We start from the raw sequence: 17,528 nt of genomic DNA, 5'->3' as shown, positions 1-17,528 counted from the left end.
GCAAGGCCGGTGACCAGCGCAACCGCACGCCGCCTTAAACCTCCTACAAAGAGCTCAGAATAGCACGAGGTCAGTGAAGTTGAAGTTTTAATGAAGCGCGCGTAAAGGAGAAACGGAAGTCCGTTGCGGTCTTCTGGGTGGACCACTCCACAATCTGGCCTTCAACTTCAGAAAATGGGCAAAAGTTGGATGCGTACGCACGACGGGGATGATGATAAACAAAGCTTCCTGTAACCGTGTGCAACGCGAGACGGGTTCTCGCACGTGACCCGTGAGGGTTCGTGCGGTGGGTGTGCCGATGTTCGATGGCAGTCCAGGTCGCTCTGTTTATCTCCGGCGCTATCTCGACATTGACCACGAAACGCATGCGGGAGAGGCGTCTCTCGACGTTCGTTTTGCTGACCGGATAATTGGCTCGGAACTCGAAAGTTCCTCCAAACGTCTAGAAGGCCCTCCGCCTTCGTTCTGGCCTTGAGAAAGGGTCATCGATGAAGACGATCACGAAGAGGCGTATCATTTGCGCAGAGCACGTTGCTCGATAAGCGTGTGGCGCTCGCGCACGCTGGCGGCGTATAATTAAATAGGCTGCGGATTGGTGTAAATGTAACCACCACCATCAACCGAGCGCGACGACCACCGGAGAAGGGCAGGGTGGCCGCATGATTACAAGTGTTTGGAGCGGAGGTTTCTGAAATGCGCCACAATCGAAACGCGACGCTAGAACCTTTCAACCCTCCTCGCGCCTGTGTGTGTTGAGCATTTATTGTTTGATGATAGTACAGTTGGCCGCGCTGCGTCATTAGGCCGCGCGTTGTGCGCACTATGGGTGCGCTGGCTCAAACCGGTGGTCACCGGCAAACGCTGGTGTGACGCACCGAATCCTCTCTGATCGTGCTGGTGAATAGTGTCCCGATAGTGGAGGTCACCCCTCAACGCATCTGTCAGGCAGCTGTCATTCGATTCACAACCGTAAACTTCGTTTGCAAAAGACTTTACTTTCACCCGAGGCCACGTTTGTTTTCTATTTATCTTTTCCCGCAGACTCAGAAGACACCCACAAACCTATCAAGGCGGTCAGAGCCGGGTGTTGCACTTGTGGGCAATTTATAAGAAAATTGAACTGCCGTAAATCCCGTCCAAAAGCTGACGACGACGACGACGATAATTACTCGCGCGCGGTGGGTGGATTGTGGCCAGCCGCGGTCGCGAGATCGTTTATCGCGCGTTGTGGCGGCGCCCGGACCGTCCGGTCCGGGACATTTGCGCGCCAGTAAATCACGGCCACTCGAGCGTGTGTTTGGTGAAGGCGAATCAAGGCTTGGTACGGCGACACGATAATCGTTGGCAACTATTTGTTTAATCACAGACCAAACAGACACCGATACTGGCAGCTATCGAAGAGTAGTGGCGACGGCGGTGGCCACAAGTGTTTCAATGTCGGCTCGAGTGCGCTGTCAACATGTCGTCGGCGTCATCGTCGAGATCTGCTCTCTGACTGATGCCATCGGTTGCGTAACAAAAAGGATACACACGTATGAAAGGACATATCCGGGTGATCCGTTCGCGGGGCAAATGGAGACGCCCAGTAGGTGGTCGCATTTTGGTTCATTAAATAGACCGACCGATTCGGTCCCGGAATTGCGTACTACGGAGGGGGCGCTCGAGCATACGAATTTTAGATTAGATTTGCTGCGGAAATTAATTGTTTTGATTCATCGATTAGCATCATCATAAATGAGTGATAAGAGGGGCACACAGAGACAATCGAAGCTCACCGCCAACTGGCCGGGCCGATTAATGTTTTATGTAACGAAATCGTCACACATAATTTCTGTGAGCAACAAGATGTGTGGGTTGTGTGTATACGTAATGAGGCGCAAAGACTAAATTCGCCATTATTCACGTTTCACCTGGGTCCCGTCCCGGGCGGTATTAAAGCTGAACCATTGGGCTTCCAGCATACGAGGGCTGTTCAAAATGTTTTGCGACATTTGAATTTCTACGGGCTACGTATAACCGATTTTCGATATTTTTGCGTTAGCGTTAGGTTGCGTGGCGTTAGGTTGTTACACATGTCAGTGACTTATGGTGAACAGTTCGGCCATTTTGAGTAATCAGTCAATTTTTGACAGCTGTTTTACTGTGCACGTGTCTTGGCTCATCGTTGACTTTTCTCTACTCCGAAAAAAGGATGGTGCAGAATCTTTATCAAATTTTGTGAGAAAAACGAAATAAGGAGCTCAGACGTAATCGAAATGTTGACTGTGGCTTATGGTGAAGCTATTAAGACCAAAACCAGCACTTATCGTTGGTTCAAAAAATTTTCAGAGGGCCGAGAAGATGTGAACGTCGAAAAGCCAAGTTTTGCCAAATGTGAACAGTTTTGCTTACAGTTTTCTTCGATTGCAGGGTCGTGTGGCATCATGAGTTGTCGTCAAAGGATAAAATGGTCGATAAAGAATATTTCCTGCAAGTTATGCGCAAATTCGTCCGAAGCAATCCGTCACAAGCGCCTGAATCGTGGTTTCTGTGGGAATTTTTTACCAAAACAACACTCTAATAATGCCAAAGCCACTATATTCTGCAGATCTGGCCCCCTATGACTTTTACTTGTTCTGGAAACTGGACGAGGCCTTGAAAGGACGACGCTACGCTACGATTTGAGAGATAAAGACAGCTTCGAAAATGAGCCAAATCTTGTCCAAACAAAACAACTGTCAAAAACTGATTGATTCTTCAGAATGGCCGAACTTCTCACCATAAGTGACTGACATGTGTAGCAACCTAACGCCAAATCGAAAATCGAACATACGTAGCTCGCGTAAATGCAAAATTATCAGTACTTTTTTAACACACCTCGTATTTCGCGGTGAGGTGTTTCTGCAGTTATTTTGCCGCGTTTATATTGATTACCGAAGTGCATCGAGCGGGGAAAGAGCATTTGTCACAATCACTTTGGCCGCCACCCACAAAAAAGAGGTTCCCCGGTCGCGGGTGCGCCCTTTTTGATGCAATTTAAATTGGATGTGACCGGTGGCATATTAATCACCGATATTCAACACCGACCGCATTCAACAGGGCAGGAAACGGGACTTCCGCACACGCATGAGTCACAGGGCTGCCGTTTGTTAGGTCGGAATCGGAATGTGTTGCCTTTACCGGTTCGAAATCCAATGTTGCCTTTACCGGTTCGCTTTTTAAGCTCATCGCGGCGGCGGCACCACATTAAAATGGTCATCACGGAGCGCGCACGCGAACTAGGCAGCGGATTTGTACCATCATTAACCGTTGTTATATGTAAAATAGGTTAGCGCGTAGGATTATTAATTATTGGCACCCGAAATAGGTGGCCCCCCCACTTGCCAGGGGGCCCATATTACGCCGAGTGACCCTTTGTTTTTGTCTAATCATAAAACCGGCCAAATAATGCTCAGTGAAAATCTCACTTCGCTGATACGGCACCGGCAGGGGACTTCACAGGGCTTCGGCACTAGACACTTGACAGTTGTTCGCCAGGCGTCGAACAAGTCAAGGGCATGCGCTCCTATCACCCGTTAGCAACCGGCGGCAAGGCTAATAAAACATTGTTTTCGAAAGATCACTTTCGAACGGTTAAAAAGCAATTAATTTTAATTGACGCACCCTCATTAGGCGCACAAACACAGAGGTTGGACGTCGCACTCTCTATTGCTTCATGGCGACATGGGAGTTGCGGTCCCAAACGTTGAGCAACGAGCGGGTTGATTCGAAAAAGATAGATGGCCAACGGCCGATGCCATCCGTTCTTATGCACGTTGGCTCTGGTCCCGTGGTTTTGGGGCCACAAAATCAATTAATGAGGGGGACGGAGGGGGGGTCACGGGACACACGGGACAGCGGGTCAGTACACGGTTGGCTCGAATTTAGGCCAACGGAGGACGCGGTGGCCTAAAATTGGTGGTACAATCTAAATACTAACCTCTCTCGCTCGGCGTGCCGTTGGCTGGTCACCAGCATCAGCGTCGCTTACCGCATCAATCATTGGCGCCAATCCTAGCCGGTTCCCTTCCTCCCCACCCCGCATCGTTTTGCGAGATAATAAGCCGTGAAACGGTTTCTTTCGTTTTTTTTCCATCCCACCGCATGTCATTTAAGTTCTCATTGTCATTGTGTTTGACATTCTTGGCCCAGCGCCGCCGCCGCTGAATCGGACTCTCGTCGTCATGATGATTGCAGCCGCGCGAATGGGATGGGATGCCATTCCGTATCCGCCCCGAACAACGACACATTGTGTACCGGCCACCACACAACTGGGGCCCCACCTAGGCCGCGGCCTGTGCTACTACTGCTGCTGCGTAGTAGTCCCGTACGCGGCGGGACTATGATCGCATCTAATACCTGACACGTATATGCTACACTCTAGAGTGCGCCGCGTATACTGTCACAATTTGTTTTGCTTCACATCGGCCGACCGAGAGAGGCCGAAAGAACGGGTGCACATGCTGTCCAAGATGCCACACCACACTCTGCGTGAACGGATAGAAGGACAACAGAAGAGACAAGAACTCACGCATCCGTCGAGTGAAGAATGTAACGTGTTCACAGTCGAGCCGAAGTCATTGTCGGCCGGTCAAGGATTACTAGCTCTTCATTCCAAATCTGTGTGGTGGTATTCTCGATGACAACTCGGTACAACACCGGCGGCTATGCTGGCTAAAGTGCACAGCACTGACAGACGAAGGAACGTAGCAACCTTCGCACCACATTAAAACGAAACGTCACACCCGAGATGCAGGTATTTTTTTTTTTCATTTCATTTCGTTTATTAAATTGGTCGCCGGTGGCTTAACAAATTCAAGCTTACATACTAAGTTCTTAAATACTTGAGATTTGAGACTTTATCAAACGTAAAGGACGCTCTCTCGGAGCACTTAACGCTAATTGAAAACTGCTTCAAAACATTTCTTTGTTCCGTTTCGGAGTCGTGATTCCCATAAGAAGTTTGTAAGAAAAACAGTCAAGGCGGCGCCGACCGAGGTAGTGACCCAACTTACGAGCGGACGGCAATGGCACGGCGGGGCGTCGCTGCAAAGTAGTACGCTGCTCCTCTCTTATCAGGCCCGTTATCATAGAAGAGCGTGAAGCTCGTAAACCTTTTTCTTCCTGCTCTCCGTCCGTTTCCGAGTGCCGGAAGCGTTTTTGTTGTCGGGACATTCCCGTGGGTTTTGCGTTGATACGCCAAACGACAAACACGGAGTATATCGCCAGCCAGGCCGGCCACTACACACGGCCGGAGGAGGGGTCCGGTCCGGGGTAGTTACGCGAGCGTGAGTATTCCGTTTTTCTTTTTTGACGTGACAAAAATCCACCATCATCTTGAAACATAAACACCCGACCCGGAAGGCCTTTGATAATACCTTTAACTTTATGTGGCCCCCATCATTTTGTGGATTGCACCGGGCGCTACCGGTTGGCGGCGAGTAATCAACGCGGGAAGACACCAACAAACACCCGTTTTTATCGCTTCGGAGGTTAACGAAACAAAAAGGTCTTGAAAAATCCCCGATCCGCGAAGTGTACGAAGGGATTACGAGCAAACAAGCAACACTACGCCACAGCACACAGCAGAATCTAGCAAACTGTGTGGAAACCCGATCGCGACCCCCGTATGGAGAGGATGGTGCTCCGGAAGATCGTTCTCCATTTCGCAGTTTGGCATCCGGTGCCGGGACGGTACAAACAAAAAACAACGAACGGAATGTTTGCCCAGATTGTCGGCCAGTATGGCGGCGGCGGACCCCACAGACTCGCATCCACCTCCGCCTAGAATTCCACATGGTCACGTTTCGTGCGGACCGGAATTGCAATTGGAAGTCGGCCGCCGGTTGTGACGCATCGTTTAGATAAATGGCGCGCAATGGCCGTCGCTGGTCGGGTCTTATGAATGGAACACCCGAACGGGGCGGGGAGAGATCGTTTTACTGTTACTTTCCACCGCGCCGAAGGCCACCGAAACCACCGAAACAAACAAGCATTTTCGCATAAAATACTTCGCACAAATATAAATAAATCGCCATCGTTTAACGACGCGTGAGCGCCAAGGATGATGACGGCGACACGCGCGGCTCTGTGGCGGCGTATTGGTGTTCGCCAAAAGCTGAAGCTGTAAAAACGGAACGCATCAAAACGCGGTGGATTTTGTTTTAGTTTCGGAACCAACACTCGTTGGATCCATTTTATGGGAATCCATACGTCCATTCGCTCAATATGCTGTCACGTTCCACGCACGTTCCGCGTTCGAACCTTTCGTTCGTGGAGAACATTCGTATCATACGGCGCGCGAAAATTAACATATCTTAATCTGCGACACCCCATGAGATCCTGCACCATCCACATTCCATTGATCATTCGGAGCACCATTAAGGTTGACTTATCGGAATGTTAGTTTAAATTAGACCCGATATGATGATCAATGCTTAACCATCGTGCGGTGCCCCTATGTGAACCTACTAGGTTGTTCAATAAATTCGGAGCCTCGATAACAAAGAGCTGTTACAAGCCTAATATTTTTTTATCATATTGGTACACTGTTCATATAAACGTATTTGAAGTTTCATTTCAATCGGTCACTTAATTTTTTTTACAAGTCATTTAGTATAGACATCAAGTATCGTAGAGTGATTGAATTTTTATTTTTGGAAGGTTTAAAAACAAAGGAGATTTTTGAACGAATGTTGAAAGAGTATAAAAACTCTTCACCTTTAATTAGGAGGTTTAAAGGGGGATTTCTGAGTTTAAACGTGGTCGTACTAGCCTTTAAGACGATCCATGTCAAAAACGTCAACAACCAGACACAACTGAAATTGTAATAGAAAAAATATCGGATATCGTATTGGAAAATTTAAGAAATGATTTAGTATAAGGCCTAGCCATCTCATTGAGCAGTTCAATAGACCAATATTTTGACTGAAGTAATGTGTTTCAAAGAAACAAAATGGAACAAAAACGCATTCGAATGCAAGTTTCTTGGCAACATTTACAGCATTTTCGAAAGGATAAAGTGGATTTTGTGCATTGAATCATCACTATGGATGAGGGTTGGGTCTACCATCATGATCCTGAATCAAATCAAGAGGCTTAAGAGTGGTTTTAACTTTTTTCTTCGGCTCCGAAACGAGTTCGTGTCCAGAAATCAGCCAAGATGATTTTAGCATCAGTTTTGTGGTATGCGAATGGAATATTGTTAGTGGATTACTGGCAAATTGATAAAACAATAAATTTTGATTACTTTTGTAACATTTTAGACCAACTGAAAGAGAAAATTCTTGAAAAAAAGACCCGGTTTGCAGAAGAAAAACATCCTCTTTCATCAGGGCCTTGCACCGAGTCACAAGAGCATTTTGAAAATGGCAAAAATCCATGAACTAAAGTTCGAATTGTTGAAGTATCCACCGTATTCACCAGATTTGGCCCTTAGCAACTTCCATCTGTTTTCAGACCCAAAAAAATTGTATTGGAATTTGTAAATTGGAGTCTCCTAGGAACAAGTCTATTGATATTCAGGAAGGCCATACTGAATAATAAAGTGTATTTCAAATCATAAAAATTTGTTTTTCTTATCGAGGCTCCAAATTTAATGAACAACCTAGTGTTTTTCGTGGAATGCAAAATCGCAATAAATGAAGATCGGGAGGTTTGTGTTTGTTTGTTTTCGAGAATTTGAGTGTTCCCCGAAACCCAACTAGATTTCAACCCAACAGAGCAGCCACTCGACCTTACCGAATGCGTCCGCCAAGGATTATTGCTCTACTTTCACCGTTCGCCTGTCTTCCTTTACGATCGTTGCACGAGACAATAATGGTTTTATTGTAAGAAAGCGGCCTCCCGCCTTCTAACCATCGCCGCGAACGTCGACCGTTCTGGGACTGCACACGCGCCACAAATCAGGTTTGATGCACAGCTGCCGTCGGATGTCTTCATCAGTCCGGGCTGATATTTACCGCAACAACACGCCAGCATCGCTACGCCGTGAGGTGGAAAACTCACGTCCACGGCGCGCTCGGCACTGTAGATGGCCAACAGAACGAACGGAAAAAAGGAAGCAAAAAAACATGTGCCATTTTTCTCGACTCCCATATGCGCCAGACCGTCGTCGTGTCACGCTGCATTGCGCTTCTGATAAAAATCGCATCCCCGAGGCTCGGGCGCACCACAATAAAAAACTGCAGAGGTCCAGAGCGAGCAAGCGTGAGTGAGAAAAACTTGTTAATTTCCTCACGATTTGCGCCATGCTGCCAAGGTCACCTGGTGCCTCCTGGTGGCGTAAGGTACTTCGCACACGGACGCGACACCGGCACGTCGTGGCCAAAAGTAAAACAGAGTGCAGAAAGAGAAGCCGCAGCTTCCACAGTTTGATGCATTTTGCAGTGCAGCGCTGTCGACCGAGAGGACAGACTGGCCCTTTGGGAATCCACTGCCCGCTCCACCGATGGCACTCGGTCGAGATTTACGTATTATTATTGTGACACCCGGGGGTTCGCGCTGGCATCGAGCGGCCAGTTAGCGAGACCCCCGCGAGACAAATGTGTCGTAAATGGCGTCGGCGCAAATAATGATAATTAGCAGGCGCTCGTCACACGACGTTGGCAGAAGAAAATTGTCCCCACTTGTGTCGGGTGTCCCTTTGGTGTCCTTTGTTTGGAGCCACATCTTGTGCGGTGAGAACCGTGGTTCGTTTCGTGGATTCCAAGAAGTTTAACGGGATCAATGAGTTCTACACACCACCAACACACATAGACGCGTACGAAAGTTGTAAAATTGTGACGCTAATTTATGCACATAGCGGGCTCTGTCATACTGCGCCGTCCATTTTACGACCACCGGTCCCCGGTCCGGTTCTTTGGGTTGGAAAGGAACCCCGAGTGTACCCCGAGAGCGTACCATAAATCAGCCGAGCGCTCTAAAGGGTGCACCAACACACCAACAACTCGGCCCAAAAGCCGAGAGAACCGTTATCGAGAGTCCGCTAAATCCGGGGACTGGCTTGTGTCGCGGTTTTGGAATTTGTGTGCCACAGCATAACTTCCAATCAAATCAAATCCACAAACAGCCCACGAGGTCGATGGTCCGCTGCTGCTAGAAGCGCCAAATGGAACGTATTCAGGTCCGTTTGCCGATTCGAAGGTAAAATGACCGGAGCGCGGACTCTCGGACGGACGATCGCAACCACACGCAGATCTTCCCTCCGCAGCAGAGGTCAATGACGGAAGAACTGCGGGCCACATCGAGAGATGTAGGCCTCTCGATCGCCTTGAGTTCGCGGCCACAACACACGCACGCGACACACGTAACCGGTAGTAGCGGTAATATCGATTCGGAACCAGTTTCTGACTAGGCGCTGCGCTGCGCTATGCAGATCCTTGAGATGTTCCCCCCCGTCCGCCCGTCCGTCCGTTGAGGCGTGTGAGTTCATGACCGAAGCGGGCGCGCGCGGAAGCTTACGGAAGTCGCTGGTGGCGGTTGCTAAACACCCGATCTCCGATCGATCTGCAGCACAGAACAATCGCAGAGATCGATGGCTGTATTTGATTCGGGTGGCCTGTGTGTCCTTCGAAGTGGCCAGAACCCCCATACGCACCATGTACGGAGACTCACGACGTCCGAGGGGTTCTGTCGTCGGGCACTGATCGATCTCCATGGCCTTCCAGTGCGGGTCTATTCAAACATCATTCTCCGTTCTTGGGACCAACTAGGGAGACTGGAATGTCCCCTGGATTGGGCCACAACAGGTTATTGACGGTGTGTGGGGACCCCGCAGACCAGCAGCGTGGGTTCGTGTCTCGGCTCGGCAAGATTGATCTGCAGCCCGTGAGACAGAAATGTGCATACATTAACACGCTCCAGGACACGGCCTACATAACTTTCGACCGTCGAGTACGTCTCGAAGCAAAAGCGAAACTTTCTGGTCCCCGCGGACTCCCCGGAGGTGCAGCACTCCGAAACCGTGCATCGAGCATTGCGGTCACAGCGTACCAGAGAGTCTCTGGTCGAGGGAAAATGAAACTGGAAATAGATAAGCCTTACACACACACACCACATCACCATCGTAGTGTCGAAAATCAAATTTATTGCCCGCCATCAACCGACCCCCGTGTGTGTGTAGGCGCTGCGCGGCGTGTTAATTTAGAGCGATGAAGAGAGCGCTGAAAATAGTTATTAAAATCGACCATCTATTGCGCCGCTTGTAAACTGAAATCGGGCGCCTTTTAATGCTGCACCACCCCCGGGGAGAGCTCCGCGCCGAAGCGACGCGGATTCCCTCTTAAGCTTTATAATAAAGAGAGCGCAACTCACTTTTCCTTTATTTACCAACCGCCGATTGAAGGGGGTATAAATTATGCTCCGTCGATGGCCCCCTCATATATGTATAGGGGGGGAAGTGTGAAATTAGATGTGTCCGGTGGGCAGGCTTTATAGCAACGAAAGCCTACCATGCCCGATCGGTGAAATGGGTAAGCCGCGAGTGGTACCCTTTAGCCCTTCGGAGTGTCATCTTCTGGCAAAGGTGCCGCATCTACTGGCCGGACACGGCGAAGATTTGAGCGGCCAGCGGCTAAAAGGTAAGCAAATTAAGCTCGACAAACACCGTGGGCGAAAGGTCAACCATTATGCCAATGTTTATCAGGGCTAGGCGTAGGATTTACGAGTTACAGACCGTCCGACAGGCGAATGTATCTCGCTCGTGCATCATCACCGATGGACCGCCAGGCCAGGTGCACGACACGAGCGTTGGCAACAGCCTCAGGAGTCCCATAGGAAGCCTTTTTTGCTTCTTCCCCAGGGCTTCCCGCGTCCAATGGCGTCAATGGAGGGGATGTGATCAGATTAACATCCCCCTTTGGTGTCGATTATTACGGAAAATCTCCGGTCGATCGATAACCGGGTGAAATCGCCGCAGTCCTTACAGGAACGTGATACACCAAAGAGCGATGACGATAGTCGCCTGAAACAATAGTGCCCGGAGTGCTCTCCTCCAACTGGTGCTTGGGCCATTGATTGTGACACGAAGGAGAGTCGGGGAAGCTTATATTTATCACTGGCCACCGCCACCAACATGCTAATCAGCAGTTTAGCCGATACGAGCCGAGCATTGTCACCGATACAAGCTCTCTCTCTCTCTCCCTGTGTCCGGGGTGAGTGGGTTCGAGGTCGAATGGCATCAGCTGAGTGGTTGACAGGATAATGGAAGGCTTCATTGTCCGTTCTGTTCTCTCGATACCTCGTGAGTTAATCTACGGGACTTACCCAGAGACAGGCTAGTACTGCCCGAGAGATCTTTTCCTATCCCCAACAAAACAGGATCCAATTTTCGCGATAAGGTCCTCTTTTCGGGTAGCATAAGCCCACCGTCGAGTCGACGTCGGAGCAAAAGCACAGTCCAATATCAAATAGCATCAAATGGTTCCTGCTCCGGGTCCTTCCGTTTCGGACCGCTCATTTGCTGCCAGACACATTAAAGGGCCTTCCCCGTCGTAGACACTTTTTACGACTGTCCGCCGTCGCCGCCGCCGCCGTCCATCGGCCTAACGCCCCACTGCTTAAGCATATCGATTTTTGGCTCCCGATCCGATTCCGAATCGTTGGCCGCCGGAATATCCGAAAAATAGTCTACAACACATTCGGCGGCCCATAAGACGAACCGTGCGGGGCGCGACAAGGGCCTCCTTTAGGTGTTGGGGGGCCGGGCCTGGATGTTATTTGGGCCCGTCGGTTGTTGTTTGGCCACCGTCCAAATCGGTAATCGACGCCGAATGATGCGGCGGCCAGCGACGCGCGCTCGTCGTAAAGTGGAGCCGCCGAACATCTTCAAGGGGGATGCAGCATAAAATGAGCACGGAACGAGGGAAAAAATGGGGACAACTAAACTGCTTTGCACCGGGGAAAGGGCTTTGGTAGTTTTTGGGGAAGGCGACAACACCCCGAACGATGGCCTCGGCAACATAAAAAGAGCGATCCACATTCCAGAGGACCGCCGCGCCGCGTCGTCAGCCAGCGAGAGCCTAATTGGCGGTCACAGACGATGCGTCGGGCGGTTGGTGGGTTGACACTGACTGACTGACTGAGGAAGGATGGGATCGGAAAGCTATCGCCGGAGACAGGCTGGAGCCAGCCGCCGGCGGACACTAAAAAACACACACTCCGTCTGGGGACCTTGTCCGGCGTGGCAGAAAGGAAAAGTTCACAGCAGACCTATCTCAGTGCGAAAGGAGTTGGAAAAGCATCGTTCTTTGGCCGGCAGCGGACTACATGGTACACTGTTTGAAGTATGTTCGATAGCTAACTAGGTTTTAAGAAAAAACCGATGCAGCCAATAGATATGGCCTTAGTTAGTAAAGTTAGTTATGGAGTTAGTAACATAGTTTGACCTTATAGGGGTTTCCCTTTTCAAACGCAAAAAATTTCATGCAAATCGCTCTTGTTTGTCAGTAGGGTTAGTACCGGTGTTACAGCCGCCTGAATCGCTGAAATTCCATCATAAAGGATCCTTTCATGGCCCATAATTTGAGCTTAGCGAATAGCGAATCGAGCGTCCTTTTGGTCGTCTAATAATTCATGCGGAACAAAACGAAACTAAACTCTTCGGTTCTTCAAATCATTACGTAAATTTTTCCAAATAGTGTCTTTGCTTGTGTTACATTCCTCAGCCGACTTCCTTAAAGTGAAAATTCCATCCACATCACGAATTTTATTCGAGCAATTCTGAATGATTTCAATCTTGTGGACAACCAGACGTTTCATCGTCTTCCAAGTAATTACGATTCTCTCGAAATACTTTATGCTCTGCTCTTGCTTTTCTCATACACTAATCACCACGATCTTGTTGTAACAAATGATAGATTTCCGTACATGTGTTTTATTTTCAGGTTAGATAGGTCAGGTCAGGATTTTAAGATTTTACATGTACATGTGTTTTATCAAGTTTAAAACCAAATTTCATACCTTCTGGAAATTTGTTCTATGTTTACTTTTTTAAAAACACGTCATAAGCCTACTGACACATAACTTTCCAAACTGTCATCTGATTTGCATGAAGTGGGATGGAAAGCCGATGTGAACTAGATCAGTGGCGACTAGATGTGAACGAGATCAGAGCAAGACACACATCGTGAAGAAGTTCGGCGATACACCGGTAACTTCTGCTCAAATTTCCTGCGAAGTTGCTTCTTTTTGCGTACATCCTGACGATGCTGCCTCAAGCAGAGTGCAGCTGGACGCCGCACGCGAAGGTTACCGTGCAAAGTAAACGAGGAACATGAAACAAACACCCCATCGTCCCATCATCCATCGAACCGTGCCTGTCGAAGCGGAAAGCAATTCCCTGCCCTTGACTTGCCGTTGGCCACACACGCGCGCGCCCCACACACGAGACGACCCTCTGCGGGGGGACCAGACCACCATCCCACCCTCTGCGACGCGCCAAAACCCGCGAATTCGCGGAGGTTTTTGGCTATTTTTAAAGCGACAAACGGAAAAGGTTTGCTTTCCGTTGCCACCCCCCTCTCGCGTGGTGCATATACGTGGTGTGTGTGCAAGGAGGGAAGGCGGCGGCACTGTGTGCTAAATATGGTCCCCGTACCAGGACGTTCCCAGACTCTAGCCGTCGAGTGACAATGTTCGCAAAAGTCAACGTCTGAGAGGAGTTTGACAGCGCGCGTCAAGTCGTCGGTCGCGAAGTCGTCCGCGTAGCAGATCCCATTTCCCAATCCCGTTCAGAATCCAGGCACCGGACACCAGTCCGAGATACCCCTTCAAAACTCCAGATGCCTTAATCCAATCCATTGTCCATCGGAGGCGAGGCATCGTCGTTCATTGGCGCGCTAATTCTTCCGCCACAGAACACGACCGCGAAGGCCGGACCCCGCGAGCATAACGTCGTCGGAGGAGCACCCACACGTGCGTGCGCGTTGCAAGCGACGGCGGCGCCGATTCCGCAGACAACCGCGTCACGGGGGATGGTTTCGCACTATTTTTAGAAAGGTCTGGTTAGCGCACGACATGCCGCTGCTGCTGCTGCCACGCAGACCCTCCGAAGCAGACTGCCGCTCTGGGCGCGTCTCAAGAAAGCGAGGACCTGAGTCGCGGACGGCGGTTTCATGCAAAATTTACGCCCCACCCGGCGGTTGGTGGGGTGCACGCCATCAGCGACACCCCATCATTCGCACCTTTCCGGAAAGCCTGTTGTCGCCACTGGCGCGCGCGCCAACCGTTGCGAATTTTGATGTCTCCTGTCACAGTGTTTTGGGTGCTGCCGGGTGAAATAGTCGAAATTTTACGGCCAGCCCCATTATTGGCCAATTAAGACCCGCTTCTGCACGCTTCGCCGCGCCGCCCAGGCCCACGAGTTCGGGGCGATATTTATGACGGGCCAGCCGGATTCTGATACTGCGAGTCCTCGAGTTCCGTCGGTGTGGTGCTACAATGTAAGGTGCCTGAGAAGTACAACGACCTCAGCACCGCCTTCGGTGGCACACAGACCTCAGAGCAGAGAGCGACACTCTCAAGATGACAGGCGGCTGGCGGATCCGCCAGACGGTTCTCAAGTGCGCCGCATGCAGATTCAAACGTCCCGCCGGAGTCGCACATGGAGGTGGATTTGCGTGGCGCCCGGCATCAAGAATAGGTACACCATTCCACACCCTATGGCCGATGGGCCAGCAGCAGAGAGGTCTAGGCATAATGCATAGCTCTCGCCATGCGAAATGCGGAGGATTGCAATGTTTATAAATCACTCATTGGGGCAAACCCTGCGCATTCTTACGCCTACGGGCCCCGGCCGCTTTTAAGCCGATTGGCAACCGGGGATGGGAACTAGGAATGGGAAACAGGAAAAACCAGACCAAGCGAAAACGGCCGTCGATTATGGCGAATCCTGACTAGGCGCGCGCTATGCGATCGTTTCGTTTAATGAGCTCGACGAAGGTGGAACTGGACTTCGGGAAAGGGACCCATTACTCCAACCGTACACCACCACGCTCGGCTGTACGAAAGCGGCCGCGAACGTGCTCTAAATGTCGACGAGAGAGCGCGCAATAAAGATTTTATTTACGACCATCCGGTAAAAGTCCTGCCCAACACGACACGATAGTTTTCCGGTTGCCATGGCGGCGGCGCGCCTGCATTCCTGGCAAAGTTGACATTATTGTGTAACGAGAAAATCAAATAATGTTCCAATCATAACAGGCGCAGAGGCTGTCTACTGTCAGACCAGGCTGTTCGTTGCTTTGGTAGGTTTAAGGACTTAAGAATGGAACAAAGTAGCGCATCGAAATTGAATACATCCAAGCAAACAACGTCGAGACGGCTGTCGCTTCGCTTCGTGCACTTGGAAGTGGAAACACATATCTTTTCCATAAACAACGTTCTTAGCGTGGATCAAGAATCGTCCCCGGAGGAAAGACCATTTTGGTACGAGTGCGCTGCGCTGAGGACTGGCAAACGTGGCACGGCTTTACGGCTCCGACACCTTCGATCTTGCTTGCAGGCGACTTGAAAGCGACCAGCGATGAAGGATTTGCAGGGTGCGAACAAAAATGGAACCCAAGGCTCCGGGAGATCGAAGTCCCGCGCTCTTTTGAACCGGCTGGAAGTACTTTACTTTCTAGCGTGCTGTTTGCCATCTCTTCTCGTTGCAGATAACATCGCACTCCCGGCATCACGGACATTCATTGGTATCGGGGTGAAGCAATGGCCGATGCAAGGAAAATGATTCCGTCTGTGATATCTGTTTGCACCAATTGCGGAGGACCGGACACACAGCGTACAGCGCCGTAGGACGACAACCCAAGGTGGACCACCCCATCTCCTTTCACAAGTTTAATCATCCGACGCATACTGGCTTCCAGAAATGGCCATCTCGGGGCGACGACATACACAGCCCGGAAGCGGTTCTTTCACCTCGTCTCGTTCGTGAGCTCATCGCTCGCAGCATCCTCGGTCGGTAAAGAAGTGCAACAAGCCCTGTCCCTGTCTGGCCAACGGGACCCGCCAACGAGCGAGCGTGGAGGATGTGACAATTAATGCTTTAATTTATGGTTTAATTGGCGCTGCGTTCGCTTGCCCCTGTGTCGGGGCCACCGCCACCGCAGCAGTCGCGCAGCTCGCGGAAATATTTCGGACATGAATCATATGCGGGGTCGTACCCGGGCCACATCTGGAGCGGTATGCAAAATATGAAGACCGAAAAGGCTACATGCCAGACAAAAAATAAATTCCCTGAGGGACATGAATGGCATATCGGGCGGAACCTCGGGAACTGGGAATATCGCAATTTTTTCTCCGAATCTAACGCTAAACTGGGCGCGACTGCACGGCTGAAGCGGAAATATTTCAAATAGTTCCGAGTTATTAGGTGTAGAACTTAATTCTTGCAGTTTTTATTCATCATTTGTGACTTAACTACAGCAACAAAACGTATGACTACGATAATGAAAGTATTGTTCGTCGTTAGCTACTACTTTCTGTCATGGTGCGATGTACTTGGTTTACCAAGCTGTATCCAGGCCTTTTTTGGTTTAGGATTCTTGTAATAACTCCCCTTTTCATCACCAGTGACGATTCGGTACAAGAACCCCTTTCTTTTCTGCCGTGCAAGGAGAAATTCGCAAATGGTTTTCCGTCTATCAGTGTCTCTGTTTTTCAATTCTTGTGCATTCCATAAGACATTTTTTTAATCATTCCCACGGCACTCAGGCGATGGGAAACTGTCGTGTGGTCAACTCCTAACATTTCTGAAAGTTCTTTTTGCATCTGACATGCATTCCGATCGAGCAATGCTACCAATACTTCATCATCATCCAGGTCGCTTTTGTTTTTTAAAGCCAAAATCACAACGTTTTAACCGTCCAAACCACATCCGACACATTCTGTCAGTAAGAGCAAGTTCACCATAAACCTCCATTAAAATTGGATGACTTTCGGTAGCCGTTTTCTTCATATTGAAGTAACGAAAAAGTATTCCCCGCAAAAACACTTTATTAAGAACAAAACTCGAAATTTTCAGATGCTTATAACAGGTGTTGTTTACACTTTGACCAAACAATCTACACTGCGTTGGATGCGTAATGAAAGTAGCTATCAAACACATATTTTATAACAAAAAAAAAAAATGGTGACATTTTGCGAGTAATGCCATGTATTGTAAAACTGCAAGAATTAAGTTCTACACCTAATAAATCACAGAAGAGCGACCGACTCGCGGACCCATTGTGGACCAACCGAACCTGCGCTACAATCCCCCCATGACGTGAGGTGGCCATGGCGGTGGGGACATGTTGTGGGCGAGCAGAACAAAGGTACATCGCATCGGAGGGACAATCGGAGAGATCAAGTGGATAAATAGAATGATTGACTGTCGGCCGGAGTCAAATAAAATGGTCGCGGGTGTGGTTCTCTCTCCGTGGAGAATCGCTAAAAAACGGTTCACACAGCCAAACCGAATGGCGACGCGAGGCCAGCAGCCCCAGAAATCCGATTCCCGTTCGAGGCACGGA

At 49.8% G+C, this 17,528-nt stretch overlaps 1 protein-coding gene across 1 annotated transcript in view; it reads right to left on the bottom strand.

Moving 5' to 3' along the window:
• The window catches only part of LOC128271377 (nuclear receptor-binding protein homolog), a 42,720-nt gene that overhangs the window by 8,614 nt on the left and 16,578 nt on the right, over nucleotides 1–17,528 (bottom strand). The window lies entirely within an intron of this gene.

Source organism: Anopheles cruzii, chromosome 3 (genome assembly GCF_943734635.1).
Source record: "Anopheles cruzii chromosome 3, idAnoCruzAS_RS32_06, whole genome shotgun sequence".
Lineage (NCBI taxonomy): Eukaryota > Metazoa > Arthropoda > Insecta > Diptera > Culicidae > Anopheles > Anopheles cruzii.
Note: the sequence above shows the minus strand (reverse complement) of the source record. Positions and strands in the feature narration are given on the sequence as shown.